Raw genomic sequence first — 16,569 nt, 5'->3', positions numbered from 1 at the left:
CATTGTTTGGAGGAGTAAAATGTACATAGCCTATGTAGCTTCTACTATGGGGTTAGAATTGTTGCATTATTCCAAATAAATAGATTGAGATTCAGAAACAAGAGATTCACAAAAAAAATCTAATTCTCAAATAAATAGATTAAGATCCAGAAATAAATGTAAAGAGTTTCAAAAAAATTTTATAAAACTCACAAATAAAATGAGATTTGCAAATAAAAAAAATTATATATTTAAAAATGTGTTTTATGTCACAAACACAACTCTGTCTGGCATTTATTTGTGAACCGCTTTCTGTGCATTTGTAAATCGCTGCACGCATCTGTGGATTTTCAAACAGTTCTAGTATACATATGCAGACAAATCCACAAATAAGTGGACTTCACCTACCCTTTACTCAATCCAATCAGATAATGGCCACACTGAGCTGACCAATCGTAGCACGTTATCGCTACAACCAATCACGTTAGGCTTTACACTCATGGGCGGTAACTGAATCTGATTCATTCTGAAGATATTTGCACCCTTGAAATGGAGCTGTAATCTATGGGCGCTTCATTCAAATTGAACTGTTTGTTTGTTTGTTTGTTTAAAACACCCTGTTTCCAAAAGATTGTTGGAGTTTAAGGCTTCTTTATATTTCCATCAGGATAAACTCAGGATTACATTCAAATGCTTGATCATAATTATTATCTTATTATCTTCCCTGCTGCCATAGCAGTTTCAAATAATGTAAAATTAACATGTTTGCAATGTTAACACATTTTGCTCATGACATCTGTTTTCTTAGCCTAGAAATCTAGACGCACCCTAGCGGCAGCAAAATGTATTTTGCAGCCAGGGCAGTCTAGCAACTCTCCATTGACTTTCGAGCTGCAAAAACCTAAATTGGGTCAGGCCAATCACGTCGTCTATAGAGTAGGCGGGGCGGGCTTAACATATGACGACAGAGTTGCGACGGTTACCTGCCACTTGAAAACAAAGAAGAGCTGCTGCTGCTGGCGAACATCTTTCGAATCGGCTTTGTCCGCGACTCTGGGGGACTTGGAGTTAGGTTTTTCTTTGAGAAAAGAGCAAAGAACGGCACTTACTGTAAGTCATTCTTAAAAAAAGGAAGATGTGTTCGTAGTTTTGCCGGCCAAATATGGCAAAAGTTGAATCTATCAACTAGCTCCGCTGTTGGGAAAACGCTCTGGTTGGTTGTAGCGCTGTCCTATTGCGTGCAGAGGGAATTTGAAAGACAGCCGTTTATCCCGCCCCTCGGATTGAGCCGTGTCTATGGTGAGTTGCCAGACCCAACATCTTGATGTAGGTCTGGCTTGCCAGGCTACTGTTTTCTGACAGTCTGTTGTCTTATTGACTATTGCTGGCTACATGAAAATTCATAATTCGTGATAGTGTCTACACTGGACGTGGCACAACACGATGATTCATTGACAGTAAACAGACGTTCTTCTTCTGAAGTAGCGGCTACTACACGCAACTACACGGAGGACAAATAATTTGCACATTTGCTTTGTCCAGTGTAGACAGCCTCGCACGGGGTAGACACGATGTAAGAAATGGCAAAACGGATGATTTTGTCTTTTAAATCACAATGTATGTATTTTTCAAGGTGGCTAATTCTTACGAATTCATACGACCTAACTCGTACGAATTTGTAAGATTTTTGCTAAATCGTACATGTTTTACGAGTTGCCCAATTCGTATGAATTATTACGAATGACCTACCCCTGACCCCGCCCCTAAACCTACCCATCTCTGGGGTTTAGACAAATCGTACAAATTCATTAGCCTGACGTCGTCATACTCAGCTTCTAGTCAGAATATGAGTCTGATACTGCTCCATTGGGGTGTGATTATGGGGCGTGTTTCAACCGAACCAGGAAGGAAAATGCCTCTGCACTCAACTGGACAGACATACAACCAATCAGAGCAACGGAGAAACCACAATGACCACAGGGTTTTCATTGCGCCCCATCTTCTTAGCGACCATCGGGGCCAGCTGATAAATTAAACTTTTGCAGAATCCCGTAGGAAGGACGGCAAAAACATCTTTCCGATCGACAAATGCCTTGATCGCGGTTCTCTGTTCCTCTTTTAAAATTAACGCGTTGTCGATATCTTCTATAACAGATGCGATGGCGGCATCTTTGTTGTAAACAAATTCAACCCAAGCGCTCTTTGGTGACGTGGATGATTACGTTACTGTTGATCATCTGTCCATCATCGTAGAAAGCCCGTCCTGACAATTTGGACCAATCAAATTGTCAGGACTGGCTTTCCTCCGGCCAGAGGACTCTCTCCACATCACAGACAATGTCATCTCTGCAGGCAAAGTGAAAAACCCTAAAGCCAGATCCAGTCTTGACCACATTCTCCATACCACTCTTTCTCGTCTTCATCCTCTTCCTCCTCCTTCACCACCTCTTATACACATACACTGTTAACCCTTGCTGTAAAAAAAGGCCAAATTCTGACAGGATCATACCATTTTCCATTAAAACAGTAATGTACTGTAGAAAACAATGCATTCTGGGTTATATTTGTCGTTTTCAAGCTATAGGGAGGCTGCAGACCTGGAGCCGGTACATATACGGCCCAGGCAGATTTACACCCCAGACAGATTTACGCCCCTGTTGTTCCTGATGCGTCCAGTAGGGATATATACTGCGAAAAAACATCATGAAATCGACGCTCGAAACGTCCATAGACTTTGACCAATTTTGTGTTTTTTGTTTAAATATAAACGTTACATTGTAGATCTGCACTACGGATTAAAATATCTATATTCAGTTGGGCTTCACTAAACCTACAGAAGACTATTTGTTTTTGTGAATTAAAATATTAATAATACACAGTTGGATCAGATGATAAGTAATGATATATGACCTACTGTAGAATAGTTATATTCACTGTAGGTTATACAGGAGACTGAATGAAATATGTTGTTGTGAATTTATATAAAGTTACAATTAGATATTAACTATACTTAGCCCATTAAACATACAGTACTGTGTAATCATATGGATCCTCGATTAAATATCTGCTGTACTATTCTCTATTGGTCGCCATACAGCTAAAACAGTGTCCTACATAGCATTTTATGAAAACAAACACAATTTATCCCTTTTCTAAACTCCATTGTTGCTCACAAAAATAATATATAATTATTTATTAACACCATTTCTAAAATATGATGATGACCCCCGTAGACCCCCTAAGGCTTGCCACTCTTCTTTAACTGTTTTTGTATCCTTCTATCAGTTGCTCCTGCTCACTGATAAAAAACTTTTTTTTAACATTAAATAAATTAAAAAGGACATCCATGGTGAATTTGATCTTGTGAATGTGTGTGTGTGTGTGTGTGTGCTGCCCAGAATTGATGTCAGGTGAGTGTGGATTGCATAAATTTGCTCCTGATCTTTAAAGTACAACGGCACAGGCACTTGTTGGTGGAACACTTTTGGAAAAAGTGTCAAGTCACCTTGATTTCTTTTGGCTGCTGATGATGGACTGTGCAGATTGAAAATGACATTAAAAACATGTCCATGTATGTCTCTGTAAGTCGTTTATTTACTAGACAAGCTATTGGTTTGGAATGCAGTTAAAAAAAGAATGTAAAAAGAAATGGGTGTTTATATTTTATTCAAGTTTAGAGAGAGATTGATTTTCATTTTCTTAAGTAGCTAAAGCAAAAACACACCTTTATGAGATACAAGTTAAAGAGTGCACATACCCCACATTTTAGTCCAGATCAGTAAGCTATTTTAAGAAAAATTATATTAAGATATAAATATTAATATCATATTTACTTTTGGTGTATGTGCCAAAACAAATGTGTTTTATAAACACTCAATTATAGCAGCCAAAGAAAATCTTAAGTGCAAAAGTCAAGGGCCAAGAGCCCAACTAAAGCAAACGCTGATCTCCATCATGGTGACCTTAAATGAAACTCATCAACTTCTAAACCTTTGTTAATTCTAATAAGAAATTCTGTAGACAAATGGCAGTAATAAAGTCAAAGTGGTTAATAATAAGTGAAGCTTGTAATGCTGTTCATGGAGTTGTTTACTCCTCCTCTGCTGAGATCTGGAGATATTTAATGTCTTCTTTTATCTCCAGTTGATTTTGCTGTGGCTGGAAGTCAGTTGTAGTTCTTGTGTTTCTCTTTCCTTCAGTGATTCTGTTTGTTAACAGCAGGTGCTCATCACTAATGCTCAATCATCACTTAATTAATCACTTACTTATACAATTATCATTCTGGGATCTAGAAATGTTCTATAACTCATTCAGTTTGAGTTCTGTTTCAGTCATTCAAGTTTCGTTAATATTTGAGTGCTGTGAACTCAATTCTATTTAGTACATATTACTGTTAGGTTTTACAGTGTATCTAAAAGACTTTCTGTTCGCAATGAGTATCCAGCCACCACCTCTTTACTCAGTTTTGACCAGTTTACTTGAGGAAGCAGCATTATTATTTCTGGACAGCAAGGGGACATTCTCAACATCTAACAGAGCAGCAATAGGTATGTGATCAGAGGTGGCAAGTTCATAGCAAATCTCCACATTTACCAGTGAGACATGAGCAACAGCTGTGGTCACAATATGGTCTAACGAAGATGTTGTGTTCCACGCTTCACTAACGTAGGTAAAACTTGTGTCAGGCAACAGAGCTATACTCGATAGAATTAATTTAGACTCATTACAAAACTGCTGCTGGTGTGCTGCAAATAACGATTTGCTATCTGACATGTCAGCATTAAAATACCCATAACATAGACACAAGATGAGCTATTATCCTCTATGAATGACTGAATAAAATCTAACCTGTTCAGAAATTCGTCCTCATGCTCATATGATTCATAGGGTGTATAAACATTTAAAACAGTAAATTTCTTTTCATTAAAATGACACTCTAGCCCACAGGTGTCAAACTCAGTTCCTGGAGGGCCACAGCCCTACACAGTTTTGTTCCAACCCTGCTTCAACACACACCTGCAGTTTTCAAATAAGCCTGAAGGACTTGATTAGCTGATCAGGTGTGTTTAATTAGGGTTGAAGCTAAACTCTGCAGGGCTGTGGCCCTCCAGGAACTGAGTTTGACACCCCTGCTCTAGCCCTATGGCCCATCAACACTCTAGGTGTCAGTGGCCAGGGCCACCAAAGAGTCTTAATCCTCCACTGTGGACACACTTTGTTTCAAAGTTGAAGACAGAATCATCATTGGTGTATTGGGGCATGTGTGTGAAGGTGAAGTCAGTGAATGAGTGAGTTAATACATCTGATACATATTCTTCTTCTGAAGAGAAGTTTGCGAGTACTCTGGAGGACTCTGGAGGTGACTGTGGAACGCCAACTAAACGCTCAATCCCTACAAACATCAGCGCAAGTTTAAACGCTCAAACCCAGAGCTGCTCGCGGAGCTACAAACATCAGCGCGAGTTTAAACGCTCAAACCCAGAGCCGCTTGCGGAGCTACAAATCCAAAGGTGCTTGGATCCATGTGAAAATTCACTCGCGCAACGCGTCTGTCTGACGGGAATCTGACGGCGGAGCCGCGGTGGAAACTGCTGCAGTCTTACCAGGAAATACGACGACAGCCGGTCTGGAAGCTGGAGTAGCCTGGCAGGGGAGATGCGAGCTTGGTGAGCTGAACTTAGTCAAACGGGAGCTGCGTGCTAATGGATGCCTAGCTGTGTGGGTATACCTGGATAATTGACAGTACATTGCATTGGTAAGTGCAAGCCACTCTGGAACAAGGTCCTTTTGCTGACTTTTTGACTTTCTCTGTTCTCTTTTGAACTATGGATACACTCAAACTATTTTTCATTTTCTCCGCACTTTTCTCATATTTCTCAGTACCTTGCGTTACTCTATGTGCAATCAAACAACATGACCATGCTCACTTAGGCAGTAAAACAGACAAAGTATATTCATTTGATAGAGACTCTGCCTCTTTAATGATACTACGGACTTTTGGGTTAATGGCGGACAGATTCTTTGTCACTCTGGCTCTACTGTCATGTTTTATTATGAGAACGCTCATTAAAATTATTGCATTACCTAACAAACTGCATACAACTGTATTGTTAAAATAACATTACTGTAGTGCCTCAGATGTGCTCTGTCGTGCCTTGATTATATTACTGCTTATGATCTCTGGTAATGTTCATGTCCACCCTGGCCCTTCTTCTTCTGATGTTCTTTCTGGTGTTGTTTTTCCTACGGATTGTGTGGCCTCAAATAACATTTGTTTTGATGATTTTTGTAACCGCAATAACCTTGGGTTTTTGCATGTAAATGCAAGAAGCATATTACCTAAACTGGACCAGCTTAAAGTATGGGTTGAGAGCTCTAATCCTGATGTTTTAGTGATCACTGAGACATGGTTGCGTAACTCTATTCCCTACCCTGACCTGTATTTATCTGGTTACAATCTGTTTCGCCAGGATAGGTCATCTAAGGGTGGGGGGGTGGCAATTTTCACCAAAGAACATCTTCAATGTACTATAGCCCTGGCAAAGTCTATACCCAAACAGTATGATCTTCTTGTTCTTAACATGAAACTATCAAACAGCTTTTCTTTATCTGTGGCTGGCTGCTATCGCCCTCCATCTGCACCAGCATGTACCCTAGAGGCCTTAAGCAATGCTCTTGCGCCTTTCACCAGGTCTGAGTTGATCATACTTGGTGACCTAAACTGGGACATGCTTAAGCCCCCTGAGAAAGTTGTACAACAATTTGACTGCCTAAACCTTCATCAAATCATAAATCTACCTACCAGATACCAGAGCCATAGAGAGAAAGAGTTGCGACACTCTTTGATGTTGCCACTATGGCTGTCACGTGGTTCATGTAAGCCCCAATAGTTCCAAAACATACGCTGGCTGTCATGTTCTTCTATGGGACAGACAGCAGCGATTGCATTATTGAACGGTAAATATAAAATAAAACACACACCCAAGTACTTTTTCAGCTGTTATTGCATTATTGCGTTTTGTTAATGTCAGTTCTGCATTTGGAGATAAGCTTTAGGCTATATTTTTGGAGGGAAAAGCTCATGTTCGCATGGGTAGTAGCACTGGCTTTAGCGGCTCTAACTTAACTTTTCCATATCATTCATCTGATGATGGACGTCTCATGATATTTATTTTAGCACAACTGGGCTGTATTAGGCTATTGATTCCCGTGATTTTGCTTATAAATTCCGATTCAGCCATTAGCCTACCTTCGTGATCACGTAAAGAGGTCTGCCGTGGCGGTCCGTTCAGAATTCGCTAAGAAGCTAGCTCACTTCTTCTGATGAAAGTGGCCACCCCCAGGACCACAACGTGAAACATGATCATGTTAAGACTAAGAATACAATTTTAAGATTAAGCCATACACATTATCAAAACTATAACAGATTAAAAACGAATTTACGCTTTTATGTTTGGGTCTATAGGTAAGTGCAGAGTGAAGATTTTTCTCTATGGCTCTGGGTTAGTGTGCAGAGTAGGCTAAGAGTAAGGGTAGTTGTAACTCAATCCAAGTAACTTAAACAATTAACTAACAAAACACTTGTAACTTATGTTACAACTATTGAGACATTAAGCATGGCTGATACAAATGAAGGTTTTCAAATAAAATATTTTTTATTAAACAATGACAGACAACAAAAATGTGTGTTTGTGTGAGTGTGTGTGAACAAGAAAAACAAAAACCAGGGGCAGGTGATCCATGAAACAGACAGGACTGGTGATCCCATAACAATCCTAGAGGTCCAGCATTGTTCTCACAAGCCGCTTCACTCAAGACCGCTTCTCACAAGCCGCTTCACTCAAGACACTGCCGAGGGAGTTCACTGTGGTGATCGCCGTTGTTGTTTATATCCCTCCATCTGCCAATGCGGAAGTGGCCTGTGACATAGTGCATTCTGTTGTCGTGCGACTCCAGGCGAAGTACACAGATGCGTTAATTTTTCTTTCTGGTGATTATAACCATGTATCACTTTCTAAGACCCTGCCCACATTTAAGCAGTTTGTTGATTGTACAACACGGGGAGATAAGATCTTGGACCTCCTGTATGCTAATGTGAAAAATGCATACAAATGTGTTGCACTGCCCCCTCTTGGCCGATCCGACCATGATATGGTACATCTCTCTCCCTCCTACACGCCAGTTGTTAAGAGGCAGCCTGTTATTAACAGAACACTGAAATACTGGTCTCCGGAGAGAGAAGAAGCCCTAATGTGCTGTTTTGAATCAACATGCTGGGATGTTTTCTGTGAGGATTTTGGGGATGACATTGATGGATTAACAGAATGCATCACCCATTATATTAAATTCTGTAATGATGACATCATGCCCTCCAGAGAAATTCGCTGTTTCCCAAATAATAAACCATGGGTAACTAGCAGTCTGAAGGTACTGTTAAATGAAAAGAAAAAGGCTTTCAGAGAGGGTGATAGGGAAAAGGTCAAAGAAATCCAAAGAGTACTGAGGGTGAAGATTAAGGAGGGGAAAGAAGCATACAGGTGCAAATTAGAACAACAATTGCAGCAGGATGGAGTGAAGCAGGTTTGGGCTGGCATGAGGAAGATCACAGGTATGAAGCAGAAGGGGGGTACACTACTTGATGGTGACCATAACCTGGCTGACGATCTGAACAGATTCTTTAATAGATTTGATAACCCAATGCCACATCAGCCCGCCACACCTGGTCTGCTGCTGCCTGGTGTTTCCCTTCCCTCACTCATCCCATCCATGACATCATCCCCCCATTCTCCCATCGGCGACATCACCTCCCAAAATATCTTTCTCTCCCCTATCTTTTCTCCAACTGTAACCCCACCGACGGTGCTATATCAATCTCAGGTCAAGGGTGAACTGGACCGTCTGAAGCCGGGGAAGGCAGTGGGGCCTGATGATATTGGGCCCAGACTGTTGAGGACATGTTCTACCCAGTTGAGTGGTATTTTTACATACCTATTTAACCTAAGCCTGCACCTACAAAAGGTCCCGAAATTGTGGAAAACATCTTGTTTGATTCCAATTCCAAAGAAGAGATATCCATCTAACCATAACGATTACAGACCTGTAGCACTCACCTCCCATATCATGAAGACATTCGAGAGACAGGTCCTTTCTTACATCAAGGCCAGTATGTCAAATTACGTGGATCCGTTGCAGTTTGCATACCAGTCCAACATGGGTGTGGATGATGCTCTTATTTACATGCTACAAAAAACCTATGCACATCTGGACACTCCTGATGCATCCGTGAGGCTCACATTTTTTGACTTCTCGAGCGCCTTCAATACGATCCAGCCCCGACTGCTGTGTGAGAAGATGAGGAGGATGCAGCTGGATTCATCATTGGTTCAATGGTGTATGAACTATTTATCCAGTAGACCACAGTACGTGCGTCTGCAGAATAGTGTCTCTAACACTATTCTGAGTAATACGGGGGTGCCGCAAGGAACCGTGCTGGCCCCGTTACTGTTTACTATCTATACAGCAGACTTCCAGTACAATAGTGGCAGTTGCTTCCTCCAGAAATTTTCAGACAATACGGTCGTTGTTGGCCTAATTAAAGGAGGTGAGGAGGAGGAGTACAGGAGAACTATTAAGGAGTTTGTGGGTTGGAGTGACCACAACCATCTCCAACTTAACATCTCAAAAACAAAGGAGATGGTTGTGGATTTTAGGAGGAGGAAGAAGACACCGTTAATCCCAATCGCCATCCAGGGCAGTGAAGTGGAGATGGTCTCCAGTCACAGATATCTCGGCGTACAGCTTGATGATAAGCTGGACTGGAAGAGCCACATGGAGACAGTGTATAAGAAGGGTCAAAGCCGACTTTATTTTCTAAGAAGGCTGAGGTCATTTAACATCTGCCGTCCTCTACTGTGCAACGTCTATCAGACAGTGGTGGCAAGTGCTCTGTTCTTTGCTGTGGTGTGCTGGGGAGAGGGTGCTCGCATGGGAGATCTAAATCGAGTCAACAAATTGATAAAGAAAGCAGGCTCGGTTGTGGGGACTGAATTTGATATGATCCAGCACGTGGCTGAGAAAAGAATACTCTCTAAGCTAAAATCAATCATGGACAATTCCTCACATCCAATCCATGCTCTTGGGGTGATCAACAAGAGCACCTTCAGCCATAGATTGATTGCACCAAAGTGCAAGTCTGAACGTACCAGGAAGTCCTTTGTACCAGCGGCCATCAGAATGTTTAATGTGTTATGAATATTCACGTTACTGAATATTCTATATTAATTTCTGTTATTGAATATTCTGTACTGAATATGCATCTGTTACTGAATATTCTATACAGGTATTATTATTATTATTATTTGTTGTTTAACTGTAGATTGGTTAGAAGTAATCTGTTCTGTTAAATGTGGTGTTGTTATTGTTTTTTTTTATTTTGTTTTTTGAGTGTTAAAGCTGCCGTGACAATATAATTTCCTGCAAAGGATCAATAAAGTATCAACAAAAACAAAGACAATAAAACATAATGAAAAGTTAGTATATCCCAAAAAATTAAATAAAATAAAAGTTGCTATAAATGTGGTAGCGATTCATTACCGAACTGTCACTGTCAGAGCTGACGATGTCGCGCTAGCTAACTAGCTAGCAGGCAGTGCTTGAAAATTGGTTGAAACAACCAAGATAAAATATAAATAATTACGCTGTGCATGTACAAATGGAGACCAGTATAAGCATCGCAAAGGGCCTCTGATACAATATAGACAGTTGACAATTCAAAAGAGGTCGATATTTCAGCAACTTAACTCTGGAACAACTCGACGCGCAGCAATGAAAGTGAATGGTGTCCAACGCCCAAATGACAGTGTTTGGAACTATTCCGATCTTCAAATCCCGGAAGTAGGCGGTTTAAAGCGCCGCCATTTTTTACAACGGAGGTCTATGGGAGTGTCGCAACTCTTTCTCTCTATGGCTCTGCCAGATACAACCCAAAAAGTTGTGACAAGGCCACATTGATAGATGTTGTGTTTACAAACGCACCACTCATGTACCTATCGGGTGTTTTTTGCAATGACCTCAGCGACCACTGTTTCATTGTCTGTGTTAGAAAACACCTTTCTGTTAAACAGCCTGTCGTAATCACTACTAAACGTAGTTTGAAACATTTTGATGCTCAAGCTTTCTTACGCGATCTGGCCCATGTAAGCTGGTATAGAGTCAACCTGATTCCCACTGTGAATAATGCATGGTTGTTGTTTAAAGATCTTCTTATTGCTGTGATCAACAAACATGCCCCAAACAAAAAGATATGTGTAGCAGATTGGGAATTTCCCTTTGTTTCTCCCCCTGGTGGAGAACTGAATTATCTGCCCAGTAAATTTAGTGGTGTCAGGTAACCATCTGGTGACTAATTACCATGATTGCACTCTAAATAAAAATGCAGCATTCAAATGGCTGGGGATGTTACTTTTTGCATCCTGGTTGCCTGTTCCTAGTGGAGTCGTGTGGTTCGGGGCATTTAGTCTGCTCATTGCGTGATCAGGTATGTGAATGAGCGGAATATGGAATGTGATTTTATAATATTAGTGTGTAATTTTAAAGTTTGTGTCCTGCAGTCACTACACAATTTGAGTGCAGCGAGAACCTGTACAGTCGTGTTAGAATCATTGAAAACGCAGTGAGTATGATCTCTTTTCTGGTGGATCGTTTCATGTTTATAAAAAAAGTTAATTTCACTGCTGTGTGTGCGTGCAGGTCGGAAGGAACGTGCATAACAGGCTTGCTTCCAGCTCTGAGCGGTGTAAGCTTATTTTTAATGGCAAGACGCACGGCCCCGGATTACGCTGCTGTTTTGTTTCTATTTTGAATGTTTTATTTTCATTAATGTCTTTGTTTTGTGGTATTTTCTTTTATTAGTAATTGTTATAATCTGTATGATTTGATTTTCTTTCTTTGTTTATATAATTTGTAATTCATGTAAGCGCTCGGGTCTCCTGTGGCCAATAGTAAAAAGGGTACTTTGCCCACCTCTCTTTTTGGGGGTATTGTGTTTAACACTTGAGTGTGAGTTTCTCATTCCCTTTCTAGTGTGCAACACCAGTGTGAGTGGTTGGTTGTAGTGAGCGATTACTGTTTGAGGTGGGGCAGGATTCTTTTTCCCTGTTAGTGTCTTTTGATGACCCAAGTGCTGCCCGTAGTCTTTAAATCTTTTCTTTTCTTTATTTTAAGTACCTTTTTTTTGGTATGTGTCGGTAATGTAAGAGGTAAATGTATTGAAGGTACTTATTAGTGACTGTCATGTGCAAGAACCTTTTTCTGGAATGTGTCAGTAATGTAAGAGGTAAATGTATTGAAGGTACTTATTAGTGACTGTCATGTGCAATAAAACAAAAATTGCTTTAATTTGCAGAGCTGTCTCAGTCCTCTCTGGAAAGAACGAACCTGGGGTTTAGATTTTCTGAGTACTAGTATATCCTGGGGTGAAAGTCCCTAGGTGGCGTAGTTGGCTACTGTTAAGACTTTGAGTATCTTCATGTGAGCTTTTGCTTATCTTAGTTCTCATCTTGTTCTCCGCCTCACCATCGTGCCACATATGCATAAAAAACCGCAACAGCCCATGGATTAATCATGATCTAGCCATTCTGCTTCAGCAAAAAAATACAGCTTGGCGCAAAGCACGCAAGTCACATTCTGCCAAAGACCATCTTTTATTTCGTCAAATCAGGAACAAGGCCACACAAGCGGTGAGGGAGGCTAAAGCTGGCTTCTTTAAAGAGCAGTTCACACTCTGTGGTGCGAATCCAAGAGCATTTTGGAATACGGTAAAAAAAACTTGAAAACAAACCCCGGACCATACCATTGTCCATAAAAATGGATGACATAATTGTTACTAATAAAAATTCCATGGCTGAAGCTTTCAATCACCACTTCATAAATTCTGGCTTTGTTTCCAAGGCGTTAAACCCTATTGCTATAGCCCCTGCAGCCTCTAATACCTGCAGCCTTTCAGCACCTCCTCACAGTTTTTCCATCCGGCCTGTTTTAGTGGGGCAAGTCCTGAAGGAATTGACTGCTCTGGACCCCAATAAAGCAGCTGGGTCAGATGATCTTGCCGCTTTTTTCATTAAAATTGCTGCCCCTGTCATTGCGGCTCCTCTAACAGCCCTCATTAATCTCTCCCTTCATACAGCCGAGATTCCACCTGCTTGGAAAGAAGCGGTTGTGCTTCCTCTGTATAAGGGCGGTGATCAGGCTGACCTAAACAATTACAGGCCAATCTCCATCTTGCCGTGTGTGTCTAAAATTCTGGAAAAACTTGTCAATAAACAACTAATCAGTCATCTTAATGTGAACGGTATCATCTCTGGGGCACAGTCTGGCTTCCGATCAGGGTATGGTTGTGTTACAGCTACCACTAAAGTGCTTAATGACATTATATCCACGTTAGATACCAAACAACACTGCGCTGCTATATTTATTGATCTCGCAAAGGCTTTTGACTCCGTGGACCACAACACACTCATCCACAGACTTAGCAGCATTGGTGTCACTGATCACTCACTGGTTTGGTTTTCAAATTATCTCTCTCACCGGGTTCAACGTGTAAAATTTGAAAACCTTTTCTCCCACTCCCTCCCGGTCACCAGGGGTGTCCCCCAAGGCTCCATCCTTGGCCCTACACTCTTCTCAATTTATATTAATAACATTCCCCAGGGAGTTGGTAATTCCCACATTCACTTATATGCTGATGATACAATCCTTTATGCAACAGGTTACTCTCCAGATGCTGTTCAAGCTACCTTGCAAGATAGCTTTTTCCAACTACAGCAGTCGTTTAAACAACTCAAACTCACTCTCAATACCTCCAAAACAAAAATCATGTGGTTTTACCGTAAGGGTACTACACCACCTCCTGCCCTTAACATCACCACCTGCAATGGGACTATTCTAGAACAAGTCACTGCATATAAGTACTTGGGCATCTGGTTGGAAACTTCACTTTCTTTCTCCATCCACATATCAAAGCTGCAATCTAAGGTCAAGGCCAAGCAAAATATTCTCAAACTGGAGACATTCATTTCAATTGCATCCTTCAAAACTATTATATCATCCTTGTTCACGGATATATGCAGTTGCTTCTCTACATAGTTATTATTTTTTAACACCCACTATCACTTCTATGTACCTGTACACTTAGCTGGTTATAAGTGTCTGTTGTCTACTGTGTTGTGTTTTGAACTGTATCTTGTATGTATTTAATGTATTTATTTTAGCCCTCTTTCCCTTTCCCTAAGTGGTTATTCCACTTGTCAGGCCGCCATTGTAAATAAGAACTTGTTCTTAATGACTTGCCTGTAAAAAATAAATAAAGGTTTAAACATTTAGACACACCACATTCACCATTGAGTCATATTTGATGTTCCACAGTATAGCTACACCACCAGCTATCCTATTCGAACCAGCCTTGTATTGAGATCGGTAGTGGACCCTCCAGCCCCATGGAAATTAATGTGTAGTGTTCAACTTATCCAGATCTTGTTTCACCAGCCAGGTTTCTTGCAGGCACAGAATGTCACAGCATTGTGTCCACAACCAGACGTTTTGATCTATCAGTAGCAGTATGTCCTACTCACAACCCGCAGGTGTTGTATGAGACAACACGCATTTAATATGTTTTGTCTCTCCCAGCGGAGCAGCTGGCCTTCATCCCGTCCTCGCCCACAACTGCAGCAGGCACCCCAGCATCGTTATCGTGCAACAGCCCCTCATCTTGAGAGCGGGGGGCATCCTCTGGACCAGACGGACCTCTGTCTGCTTCTCTAGGGCGACGAGGCTAATAGTAGCGTCGGACAAAAGACCCAGCGGGCCAAAGCTGCGGATCGTACAACTCCGCCACATCATTACATTCAGCGGAGATACAGAAGGAGCTGAATCTACTCTGTGTCGCCTCTATTTTTCTACATGTCACTTCCCGACCCAGCTTCGGTTTTAAGTACTCACTAAGAGTATTGGCATCAACACTGAGATCAAACTTTGTAGCAAATATCTTTACCATCTTTGTTTTGACAGCTAGTATATTAGTATATTATGATATTACTAGTCCCGATTATGCCAGTTTTCTTTCTCATATGCCTCACTGGAGTTTTTACAGTGCGAGGTGTAAGGCTTCGATGGGCAGGGTTTTCAGGTACCTGCTTCAGTCGTACCTGCTTCAGTCGGCGCCCATCCTTTACCACCATGCTCCATGGGAGGGTCTGCATTCGTCCCAGGACTGGATCTACAGACTGGGCTGTTTGACTGCCATCAGTCCCGCCGTGCGTTGCTGTCAACCATCCATTAACCCTAGAAGGAGTGCAGGAGGCAGGATCAGGGCCCAGCTGCTTCTCCATCACAGTCGAAGGAACACCTGTTGTGCCGGGCGCAAGACCCGGTTGTATCTCCACAGCAGAGAGGAAGGCAGCGAAAGAGTAGCGTCCGGGCCACAGTGCCCCTCCACAGCAGTCAGCCGGCTGTCAAGTTTAAAGGAGAACTCCGGTCAATTTTAACATTGAGCTCATTTTTTTGTACATTTGGAGTGCTGTCAATACAGAGAACAACGACGAAAATCGGTGTTGCCTACACCGTGTTATCCTCTTTTTAAAATTTGCACCCTGTTGACTTAAATGGTCGAAGTCCAGAGTAATCGATTGTCGAGTTCACGCGCATTGGTTTAGTACCTATGATCACGCGCGTGAACTCGATAATTGATTACTCTGGACTTCAACTGAAAACAGGATGTAAATACAGGTATGTGCGCTGGCTGAATAAACATCATTTTTATTCATATCTTTCACATCTACTGCAGTCAGATTGACCCGCGTTCACTCCGAAGGAATCACTCACATGACCTATGCACTTGTAATGACACATCAAGGATGTTAAGAGGCTAAAAGCAGGTTTTAAACTTGCCCCATTTAAGTCAACAGGGTGCAAATTTTAAAAAGAGGATAACACGGTGTAGGCAACACCGATTTTTGTTGTTGTTCTATGTATTGACAGCACTCCAAATGTACAAAAAAATGAGCTCAATGTTAAAATTGACCGGAGTTCTCCTTTAACAGAAACCTCCCGCAATGTTTCACAGGCAGCTACCTGAGTTCCCATAGTTAGGGTAGCCAACTGTCCCGAATTAGCTGTATTTTGGGCCTAATTTATTTGTCCCGTGCGTGACCTCCCATGTCCCATTTTTTGACTAGCCTACTACGCTGATCTAACCACTGACTGATACAACAGCAGCAGTGATCACGACACTTGAGAATGATCACCGACACCTGTCATCATCCAATCACAGCTTTTTTAAATCATTGTTTTGAGACAAATCATTGTTTGATTTGCGAACATAATCCTCTGCCGTCTGGTCGCTTCCGCTTCAAGCCGGACTCGTCTTGCGCTAACGGTAATTCCCTTTCACTGTCCACGTTTTGATTTCGGCAAATCAGTTTTGGCTAATGCAAACAACGTGATTATTGTTCATGAGTCTAACATCCAGCCACGCAAGAAAACATGTAATCTACCTGAGGGAATAATGCTCAAAAAACATTTCTGATTATTATTAAG

Source organism: Abramis brama (assembly GCF_963993115.1).
Source record: "Abramis brama genome assembly, chromosome: 1".
NCBI classification, from domain to species: Eukaryota; Metazoa; Chordata; class Actinopteri; order Cypriniformes; family Leuciscidae; genus Abramis; species Abramis brama.
Note: the sequence above shows the minus strand (reverse complement) of the source record.